This window comes from Physella acuta, unplaced genomic scaffold (assembly GCF_028476545.2).
Source record: "Physella acuta isolate Inbredline_101_S28 unplaced genomic scaffold, ASM2847654v3 ptg000166l, whole genome shotgun sequence".
Taxonomy (NCBI): domain Eukaryota; kingdom Metazoa; phylum Mollusca; class Gastropoda; family Physidae; genus Physella; species Physella acuta.
The window spans coordinates 618,869-629,742 of record NW_026731685.1 but is presented as its reverse complement, the minus strand read 5'-3'; the positions used below and the strand labels follow the sequence as shown (position 1 = coordinate 629,742).

Sequence of the window (10,874 nt, the reverse complement as noted above, 5' to 3'; positions counted from 1 at the left end):
GACAGTGGCGCGTGGCCCAGTTCCAGACCCAGAAATCTAGCCCCACCCCCGGGGAAAACAACAGGGCGCCATGACGCAGGCCGGTTGACAAGAATTCAATATCGACGCGATGGTTTCAGCTCAATACACCAGGGGATAAATCAATAGTTTTAACTGCAGATCCGTTTCCATCACTGTCGAAAGCTGTTTACTTGAAAACTGTGTGTTCCATACAAGTATTTAGGTTTACAATATCTATAGATCTACAATATCTATACTTGAATGGATGGTGGGGGAAAGAGAAGGGATTGGGGACGCTTAATTTGTTATTAACATAAATTTAAAATGTTAGATTTGAAACAGATTCACGGGAAACTTTTGAGGTTTTGAAATTATGGTGAACCATTAAAATCTATATATATAATTCTCTTCTTCGAGCCGTTAGAAAACAAGCTGCAAACGCTCTCCCTACCTCCCCACCCCTACATGGTTTTAGTGAGCTGTGTTCACTCTAAATGTTTACAAGCAGAGCCAACGATTTTAAACATAGAGGGGGGGGGGAGGGGGGGGGAAGGAAGGGGGAGGTTATGGTCCTTAACGAGCTACTTATAGTGTTTTAAAGAAATATTTTCAGTGGCAGCGTTGGTACTGTCGAATTCACAAATTATGAATTATTGAAAATTAGAAACAACTAAATAGCGGTGTATGTTATGCCGCGGGCCGGCTCGTACTCTTTAATACATTAATTTATGTGTGTAAATAAATTAGCCACGCCGAGACTATCAAGGTAATTAAAACACCCCTTATACTTTAAACCCACAATACAATGGGCTCCGTCTACAGGTTTCCATCTACAGGTTTCCATCTACAGGTTTCCGAGTACACGTTTCCATTTACAGGTTTCCGTCTACAGGTTTCCGTCTACAGGTTTCCGTCTACAGGTTTCCGTCTACAGGTTTTCGTCTACAGGTTTCCGTCTACAGGTTTCCGTCTACAGGTTTCCATCTACAGGTTTCCGTCTACAGGTTTCCATCTACAGTTTCAGCTGTCCACTGCGCCCTTTTAACATAGGTAGCTGTCCACTGTGCCCTTTTAACTTACTTTCAGCTGTCCACTGCGCCTTTTTAACACGTTCAGCTGTCCGTTGCGCCCTTTTAACATAGGTAGCTGGCCATTGTGCCCTTTTAACATGCGTTCGGCTTTTCGTTTTAAGATAGTTGTGCATCTTGTCCCGTTTCTCACTACAGCTATTCAGTACGTCAAATTAAGTTATTTTAATTGATTACTTTCATCTTTACTGTCAAGTACTTTACTTACATTTTATCTCAACTTCTATTTATTCATTGTTTTTTTTACTAAGGGATCATCCATAAATGACATCATGCTTTTTTGGCGATTTTTACCTACCCCCTCCCCTCCGTCACACATCGTCACAAAAAGCCAGACCCCCCCTAAAATGACGTCACACTTCAGCCTACAACCCCCCCCCCCCCCCCTCAAAATTGTAGTTGAATTTTTCTTAAAAAATCGATATTTTTCCAAAATTGTGTCTGAACTCTGTCGAAATAGAGTATTTTTTCAGTTTTCTAAAACGCGTAATAACGTCTAAAATTCCGTTTTCTAACATTGCTTTTTTATAATGCGTAGTGTGACGTCACATCATCTGAACCTCCCCCTACCAACACACTGTCTCAAAATTACGGACCCCTCCGAGTGTGACGTCATTTATGGACGACCTCTAAATAGCTTGTATGTCTCAATTAATGGGGAAAAAAAGAAGATAGGGCTCGTCCGGGATTTGAACCCGGGACCTCTCGCACCCTAAGCGAGAATCATACCCCTAGACCAACGAGCCGTTGCTTTCATGTGAACAACAATAGTATTTAAATAATTTATAACAGCTTATTCTCCTGGGGTTTATTTTTTAAGCTTTTGAAATAATTTTGATCTATTTCTTCTTGAACCATTTTGTAGGAAAATTCCTTTTTTAAAACGAATCTTAAAATAGTGACATATTACTATTGGTTTCATTTTATACAAGTTTTGTTATTATGGCCCCTTGATTCTTGATAATGGCGACGTCCTTCAACATATAAATTACTACACGACTGTACACGACTATACGATCTAAGAAATGTATTATTTTTAAACATGTTCTTATTTATTAGATATAGATCTATTAGCTTTTAGACAAGTGTAGATCTAAATGAATCATTAATATTTTCATAATTTTAATTTAGATCTAGATCTAGATCTAGCTTGGTCTCAAAATTCTCGGTAATCTATCGTTTTGGGTACGTAAAATCGCCCGCGATTTGTAATGTGAAAAACAGGTGACTCCTTAAATTTTAATAATTATTTCACATTTTGAGGAGGATTTATGTTTTAAAAAATTCAGAAATGTTTCCTTGATTCATTTATGTACCTGTTTTTAAACAATTGAATTAAAACTTTTCCGTAATAAATGAAGACTAGCGATGTTTCCAACAGATGCAACCATGCACATTTACTATAGCAGCCATCTTGTCTAAGTTTTATTTTTATAAGCTTTTAGCGCCAGATTCAGGGGGAAGCCACTCTATTTTACAAATGGCTGCTGTTTATATAGCAAATCTTGCTCTCAGACACTGCTGTTTAAAGTTAATTTCTGGCCTATATCGATATATTTAGCCATTGATTTAGGTTTATTATTCATTTATCTATAATATTTGACACAAAAGTATGACAATATACTTCTATTAAAGCCTTGACAATGAGGTAACGTTTTCGTACATAAATAGCCGCGGGCGATTTTACGTACCCAAAACGATAGATTACCAAATTCTCAAATAGTCAGACTCAATGGCATGGACACCAATGAGTTGACGAGTTGACGAAAATCCTTCCGTAATGTTGTTGACATGGAATAAAAATGTGCATTTTTAGATTAATTTTTTTTAGATTTAGGACCATAAAAATAATAAAAGATAAAATTTTATTAAAAACTTAAGCCTAAAATTCAGAAATTTAATATTTTTAGAATCAATGAATGCTATACGCCACTATTCACTATTATACGGTTATAAAATAGAGTCCTTTCATATGACGTCACGCCCGTTCGTGATACCTACGCCCGCCGCCACAGTGGTGTACACCAGACGTAAACACAATCAGCTGTTCGCCAGCGCTGGACGTGTTCACCAGCGCTGGACGCGTTCACTGTATGTAAAGAACCGCACCCGCGGAAAAGGAAAAATACGTTAAAAAACTTGAACTCTTAGGAATTGAAGATCCTTATACTGTTATTGACAGTTTCGTATAAATAAATATGTGGACAAACTTTCTAAATAAAAATACTGTTAGTAATACTGTTTACGTTTAGAGTTAAAGTAGCGGAATCTGATCAAATGCAGTTCTCGATACTTTGTTTCAGGTAAGGACAGTAAAATAATAAACTTCATTTTAATTATAAAAGATAACTATTAATAAAACAAATATGCTCGACCTTCACAAATACTAATAGTAAAAGACAAAGTCAAAAGTAATAGGCTAATAAGAATAATAAGATCTAATAGTAGGCCTAATACCTGGCTCCGCTGGGTAGACATAGAATCTAGAATCTACTTCTTTACTTAAATTTAATTACTTTAGATCTACATTCGATTCAAAATACACCCATAATAAATCAAAAGTAGTCATAATAGGCCTAATAAAGCATTTAATTGTCTCTAAGATCTAAAATCTCGCTCTATTATCTAATCATTTTTTTAGCAAACGAAATTTTCTGAAATTGAAATAGATTATATGACTAGACTTAGATCTAGAATCTGCTACTTAAATTAAATTGTAAAAACTTTATACAAGCATGTAGTTGATATTATTGTAGTAGAAGGCTTTAATAAATTACTAAGGCCTACCTACTTTGTTGTCTTTTTACAGCAATATGTATCTGATACTGGACTGAGTTTAATTAAATTCAAATTCATATCTAGTAATTGGTCTACTAAGTTTTTGTAGCCTAGTAGTACAATCTAGATCATACCAGCCAACAACAAATAACCACATTATTATTATTTGGTTAATGATTAGGCTAATTTTTTTTTTTAAATCCACTGTTTATAAAAGAAACAAATCAAGCTAGAAACATTATAAGTGAGATGGTTTAGAATAATAACAATGGACCCAGTCTACAATTGATACAATTGCAGGTCTACATAGGGCCTACAGTCTAGTAGTTTACAGTAGGCACCTAGTGTGTAGCTAGTATACTAGTGTGTAGCTGTCCAGAGTTAAGATTCTTAATGCCTTAATGCTTTCCCCTGATAAGCCATGTGTGCTATAAATGACATAACATGACACCGAGGTGAGAAGTGTTGAGGGGAGAGCAGTGGGACTTTCCCCTTTGTTCTCCCTGCTGGGCCCTGAGGGTCAAAATTATATAAGAAATACTATCTCTGTGGGGCTGGGTATCACGGAGGTGAGACATTTTCAGGGGAGGGCAGGGCAGACTCCTCTTTGGTTTTATTGTGGGCTAGATACAGGTGGGGGCAGCCATACGTCAGTATTAATGTGTCTGATTACTTCCCTGCTGGATTATAAGGGTCTTAAATTGTATAACATGCTACCCAGATTGGTTATTACCCATGGATTATATTAGCCGTTGTAGTGTGGGTTTTGTAGGAGTTAAGTGGTCTCACGTTTGCTACAGTAGATAACCTATAATATATTACTGCATTTGATCAGCTTCGTCTACTTAAACTCTAAACGCAAACGGTATTACTAGCAGTATTTTTATTTAGAAATTTCGGCCACATATTTATATTATCCACGAAACTGTCAATAACTGTATAAGGATCTTCAATTCCTAAGAGTTCAAGTTTTTTAACATATTTTTCCTTTTCCGCGGGCGCGATTCTTTACATACGGTGAACACGTCCAGCGCTGGTGAACACGTCCAGCGCTGGCGAACAGCTGATTGTGTTTACGTCTGATGTACACCACTGTGGCGGCGGGCGTAGGTATCACGTGATTTAGGTCACGTGTTTGCAAGGACTCTATACTGACTCTATACGAGTATGGCAGGAAACAGATTCAACTCTCAAACATCTACTTTTAGGGTCGATTTTCGCCAATTTTCAAAGTAACAAATATTGACATATTATATATCAATTTTGTTGCTTAACAATCGAGGAATTCAAAAATATAAAAATTAATAGCACTAGACATTTACATCACGTTCAAAATTTAGATTAACCACACTCACTCAAATGACATTTTTTTTTTACATCTAAATGTAGTAAGGTCTAAAATCCACGAAATTCACAAAATTAACAATATAATTACACAGAAATGTCACTTAGGCATAAATTTATTTGTAAATATGTCAAACTTTACAAAATATACCAGTTTATAGCTTATTTCTATAATTATTCTTGAAAAAAAAAAACGACCGCTATCCCCTTTAAAAAATGTTCAAAATTCTGGCTTTTAAAAACACTCTGGGGAAAAAAAAAATAACAGAGTTAAATATAGAAGGTCTATATAAAAAATATTATTAGTAAAATATGTCTATATGCCAATTTTTATTATAGTTGCAGCATTTACATGGCTAATTATAATTGTTTAGTACTTTATAAATTAATTTAAAGTTACGACTGTCTGTGGCCTCATTCAAATAGTGTGGTGTCAGTGAACAGGGTGTTAGTTAGGGCCTGATACGATTTCATTAGAATTGGTAATGAACAGAATGTATCATTAGAACTGGCCTATAAAAACAATGTTGATGATAGATGCAGTAGTTTTAATGCTACTTATAATAGATCAAAATGACAAACATAATTAAAACCTAAGAATCTGGAAGCGGTGACCTCATTTTACTGACACGTTTGTCAAATAGTTAGTAAAATCGATCTAGATCTAGAATCTACGTAATTTTGAAAATACGCTAGATCTAGAAGCAAAATCACTTTTAAAAACTAAAGTTAGTGATTAGTTCTGTAATGAAATTGAAATCCACAGCTAATATGTAAGTATCTTTTGATTTAAAAAAAAAATACGCGTAGTTCTAAGAAAAAAATTTCTATGGTGTACTCGATCCCTATCCCAAAACGTGTCAGCCATATCGCATGCGTATTCAGCTACTCAGCTGCTTATCAAATCTTCGAATTTTAAATTTATATAATAAAAGTAGGTCACCCTAAAAAAAAGAGTACAATGGCTCCCGTTTTCACGACAGCCGTCACTCGATTCATAATTTACATACAGAGTTATAAAGTTCTACTTTCTTTTGGCTATAGATTTGAAGAAATTTAAATTTGTTATTTCTCATGTGTTCCAACAATTGTACCTAATTTTAATAAACATTACATTAGTGAGGACTCGGTTCTTTTTAGGATTAGCCCTCGACACTATACAGACTATTGCGAAGAAACAGACTCGCGCGAATGTCGTGCGTAGGCTGGTTCAGTGGCGAAGGTTAGAAGCCAATTTCAGACGGAAAGTTTTTACTTTGAAATAATTACATTATCAATTAATTTCGATTTAAAACAAATGGCTTAAAGTCAAAAGTAAACTAACATTTAAAAACTTTGTTATTCGCAGTGTACTCAAGATTCTCGTGTTTTAAAGATAAGTCTAGTTTTACTACGTGTGCGTGCATGGTGCGAATACCGATTTTCCGCGACAGAAAATCATTAAAAATAAAAATAAAAGTATCTACGGCAAAATAATAATTATATTTTACAGAATTAAATAGATTTAACTTAACTGTTATTTAAATACATGCTTCGGAGTAAAAAAATACAGTTTTATATCCGTAAAAAATTAACTGAAATTCCCGCTTTCAGCGACGCCGATGTGTCGTAATTTTCGGCAGTCATTTTGTTCAAATTAAAGTAAAAAACGCATTCAAATATACTTTTTTTTACTTTCATAATTTACAGCAATCATTTCTATTGAAAAATCCATTAAAAAATAATAGTTATTTTTACAAAATATTATTTCTTACCTTATTAGTGCAGTACACGTACTTTCCAAGTAGATCCATTCCGTCTAGATTTGCATACTTCGCATCCTTCGCCGCGGCACAAAATGTCATAAAAAACGAATTCCACAAAAATGTTGCTAACGAAGCTTGTAAAAACATAGCTCTATTTATTAGTATAAACAAAATCCCCGAACGATGTCTGGTTAGAAAGTTTATGAACAGCGAAGACCGAATATGCATTTTGCGGTACCAATCTGTTTCCTGCCGTATCCAGATCCAGAGAAAATAATTTGTTGAGTTTAACTTAGGCCCTAGTTTAAAAAAGGCTACATTTCTAGATCTAGGGCCTAGATCTAGATCTATTTATTTTTCATCAAGCCTAAGTTATAACCCGATGTTTCACTTTCGTAAGACAAACATTGATTGGCTGTCAAGGAACTCTGTGATCGATTTCTGACAGCCCCACTTTATAGTTATTTTGTTTACAAAACTTTGCAGATCAAGTTTTTAAATAACAATGCAAATTTAAGCACCATGACCTAGTTTTTCTATTTTAAGCTTGCAATGTGTACAATAAAATTTATGGCGGCCTATCGAATAGCAGGATGCCATTGTTTATGTCGCCATTTCATGTGAAAACCAAATTGTTTTGCTTTTTTTTTATATTTTTATTTAGTTACCGAAAATATTAAAAACATCAAATACATCCAATCTTAAGTAAAGTCCGAAAAAAACCAGACAGACAGGATTTTATAACCATATTAATTGTAACTACGCCGTGCAAGATTTAAAAATTAATTTATGGACCTCTCAAATACCTTTGAGACTTTTCTCGCTGGTGTCCATTGTCAATAGGAATCTACTTCTAGTCTAGTTTAGACTCGTAGAGGCGGAAAGAAAAGTAGTTAAGTTGATCTAGATCTAAAAATCTAGATATCTAGATCTAGTACCGTCAGTACCGTGACTAAGTTAAAGTTTGAAGGTGTAGGACACACACACCAGTGTTCTGTAGAGTAGGTAGGCCTACTGGATCTAGATCTAGAATACTAGATCTAGCTAGATCTAGAAATCTAGTACTAAGAAGACTTACTAGAATCTATATCTAGGCACCCCAAATTTACAATTTTCAACACATACACAGTGTACACAACACACTACACACTTGTCCTACACACACAGACCCAGTGACAGTAGTCAAGTAGTCACTGACTGAATTAGATCTAGAAATACTAAATAGTAAATACTTAGGCCTACTATAGTAACTAGGCCTATACGTATATACTACTATAACTATATATGGTAATCTATCGTTTTAGGTACGTAAAATTGGCCGCTGCTAGTAATGTACGAAAAAGGTACATCATTGTCAAGGTAGACTGAAGACTCAGTGTAGTCTGTAGTGAGTAGTTACTCTGTATGCGGAAATCAATAGTTTTAGGTATGTAAAATCGCCCGCAACTAGTAATGTGAAAATCAGGTGACTCCTTAAATTTTAATAATTATTTCACATTTTGAAGAGGATTTCATGTTTTGAAAAATACAAAAATGTTTCCTTGTTTTATTTATGTACCTGTTTTAAAAAAAATGAATTAAAACTTTTTAGCAATAAATGTAATGAAGACTAGCGATGTTTCCAACAGATGCAACCATGCTCATTTACTATAGCAGCCATCTTGTTTATCATTTTTTATTGTTAACTTATAGCGCAAGATTCAGATGGCCGCTTTTTATATAGCAAATCCTGCTCGCAAACACTGCTGTTTAAAGTTAATTTCTTGCCTATATTGATATATTTAATATTTAGCCATTAATTTAGGATTATTATTCATTAATCTATAATATTTGACACAAATATATTACAATATACTTCTATTAAAGCCTTGACAATGATGTACCTTTTTCGTACATTACTAGCAGCGGCCGATTTTATGTACCTAAAACGATAGATTACCGTATATAGTTATAGTCATATATACGTATAGGCCTAGTTACTATAGTAGGCCTAAGTATTTACTATTTATTATTTCTAGATCTAATTCAGTCAGTGACTACTGTGTCTGTGTGTGTGTAGGACAAGTGTGTAGTGTGTTGTGTACACTGTGTACTTGTTGAAAATTGTAAATTTGGGGTGTTTATTGATGTGGGTTGTTTTTCTTTTTTATGTATCATATTAATAAGCGTTAAAATTATTAAAAATACTATAACATAATTTACACAGCAACCTCAACTTTTGTAATGATTTTAGTTAAATATGTTCTAGAAATTTTAAAAAGAAATTTAGGCACATCATTTTGTGGGCAGTACAGGTGGTTGACCTGTTGTTGCAATGAGTTGAGGGCTGCAAGTAACATTAAATACATCTTTATGCCATTTTGCGCTAATTTAAGTATTTAAAAAACGCAATGAAAACCTAGAAGGTTGGAACATTCTTTTACATTTTATTAAATATTATATGAATAATATATAATATTTACGTGTGTTATAAATATTATGTATAATTTGTATACAGCATACACACAATTCATTTCCTTTAGCTGATATGAACTTTCTAACTATTTAATACATAAAAGTGTAAATAAATTCCATGCCAATATACATTTATGAATTTTTTTCCTGTGACTTTTTTCCTACAATCGTAGCCATTGTGCCAATGATTTAACAATAAATTATCTAAAAATTAGAGATCATGCAAGAATTTAGAAATTTTATTGGAGTGCCAGCAACTGAGCCTTGAAATAATGTCATGAATAATAGGTCTAAGAGACAAAGACTAAAATATTACCCACTTGCTACCCACCCCAACACACACAGTAGAGAAGTTATAAATTTTGAAAGTGTGTGCTTAAAACTCAAGAGTTGTAAATTTATAGTTACATTTTGCGATCAGCTGAGTGCTAGGCAGGATGCGCTTACTAAGCTCTGATGCATGTGCCCTCATCTGAAAATGCAGAAATGTCGAATGTTTTCGCTCAGTGAGCAAAAACAACTTAGCCCAGATCACTAAAAAAGGGGCATGGAATAAAATTTATTTAAGTAAATAGCATGTATTTTCTTTTCAGATTTGAGCAAGTTAAAAATGTTATCAAGGACAGTTGGAGGATTACAAAAGATTTTAAAGTGTGTCCCTGACTTGGCAGTAAACAGTTATGTAGGAATGAGACATGCTTTACCAAAGTCTATGACAGTATCCAGCATACAAAAAGCAGATTTTTCTTCTTACATGTACCCAAATAATACAGCACTAGTTTCACATACTGATTGTCATAGACACAATGGGTCTCTTTTGAACTTTGGAAGCTCCTTTGAAAGACCCATTTTGTCTTCTATTACAAGCCAGTCTTTAATTCAAGTGCGAGGCTTCAAGATTGTTCTACGACCACGCTTAATTTGTGATGGCTGTTATTTTGCTTGGCATCATGGTAGGAAACATGTTGAATGTAGTGACCATCCTAGGCACAAGCAAATAAAGAAACTTAGTGATAGAAAAGTTTGGAAAGAAGATTATTCCAAGGGTAAATTTGTGACGGCTATGGACTGGAACAGACGAATTCATAGACAGTTTGACAGGAATGTAGACAGAACAGTTTTGTCACACAACTGGCTTGCTGGAAAGCTAGGTACAGAATTGTAGTACAGTTGTGCTTTACTTTTTTTTTAATACATTGTATCACAGTCTAAATAAATTGTTTGTTTACTTGTTAGTTTGAAATGTTTCTTTTCAAATTCTGTTGTTTTTAATTTATTACCAGCAAGAAGAATATAAACCAAAACTACAAATTATCTTTTAAGGACATTATTATTGGGTGACCTATGTAGTATTTGGTGAGTTAAAACAAAAAAGTACCATTTTTAATTTACCATATTATACAATTTAATACAAATAAAAATGAGCTTAACTACAGAGTGCAAAATTATTTCAAAAAATAAATCT

At 34.0% G+C, this 10,874-nt stretch overlaps 1 long non-coding RNA gene and 1 other non-coding gene across 2 annotated transcripts; one reads left to right on the top strand and one right to left on the bottom strand.

Moving 5' to 3' along the window:
* Positions 1-1,762: 1,762 nt before the first annotated feature.
* Trnap-agg (transfer RNA proline (anticodon AGG)) lies at positions 1,763-1,834 on the bottom strand. The gene has a single exon. It is a non-coding gene; the product is annotated as a tRNA-Pro (tRNA).
* Positions 1,835-1,959: 125 nt separating this feature from the next.
* On the top strand, positions 1,960-10,644 carry LOC131936078 (uncharacterized). Its single transcript, XR_009386010.1, has 2 exons — positions 1,960-2,115; positions 10,003-10,644. It is a non-coding gene; the product is annotated as an uncharacterized LOC131936078 (long non-coding RNA).
* Positions 10,645-10,874: the final 230 nt, after the last annotated feature.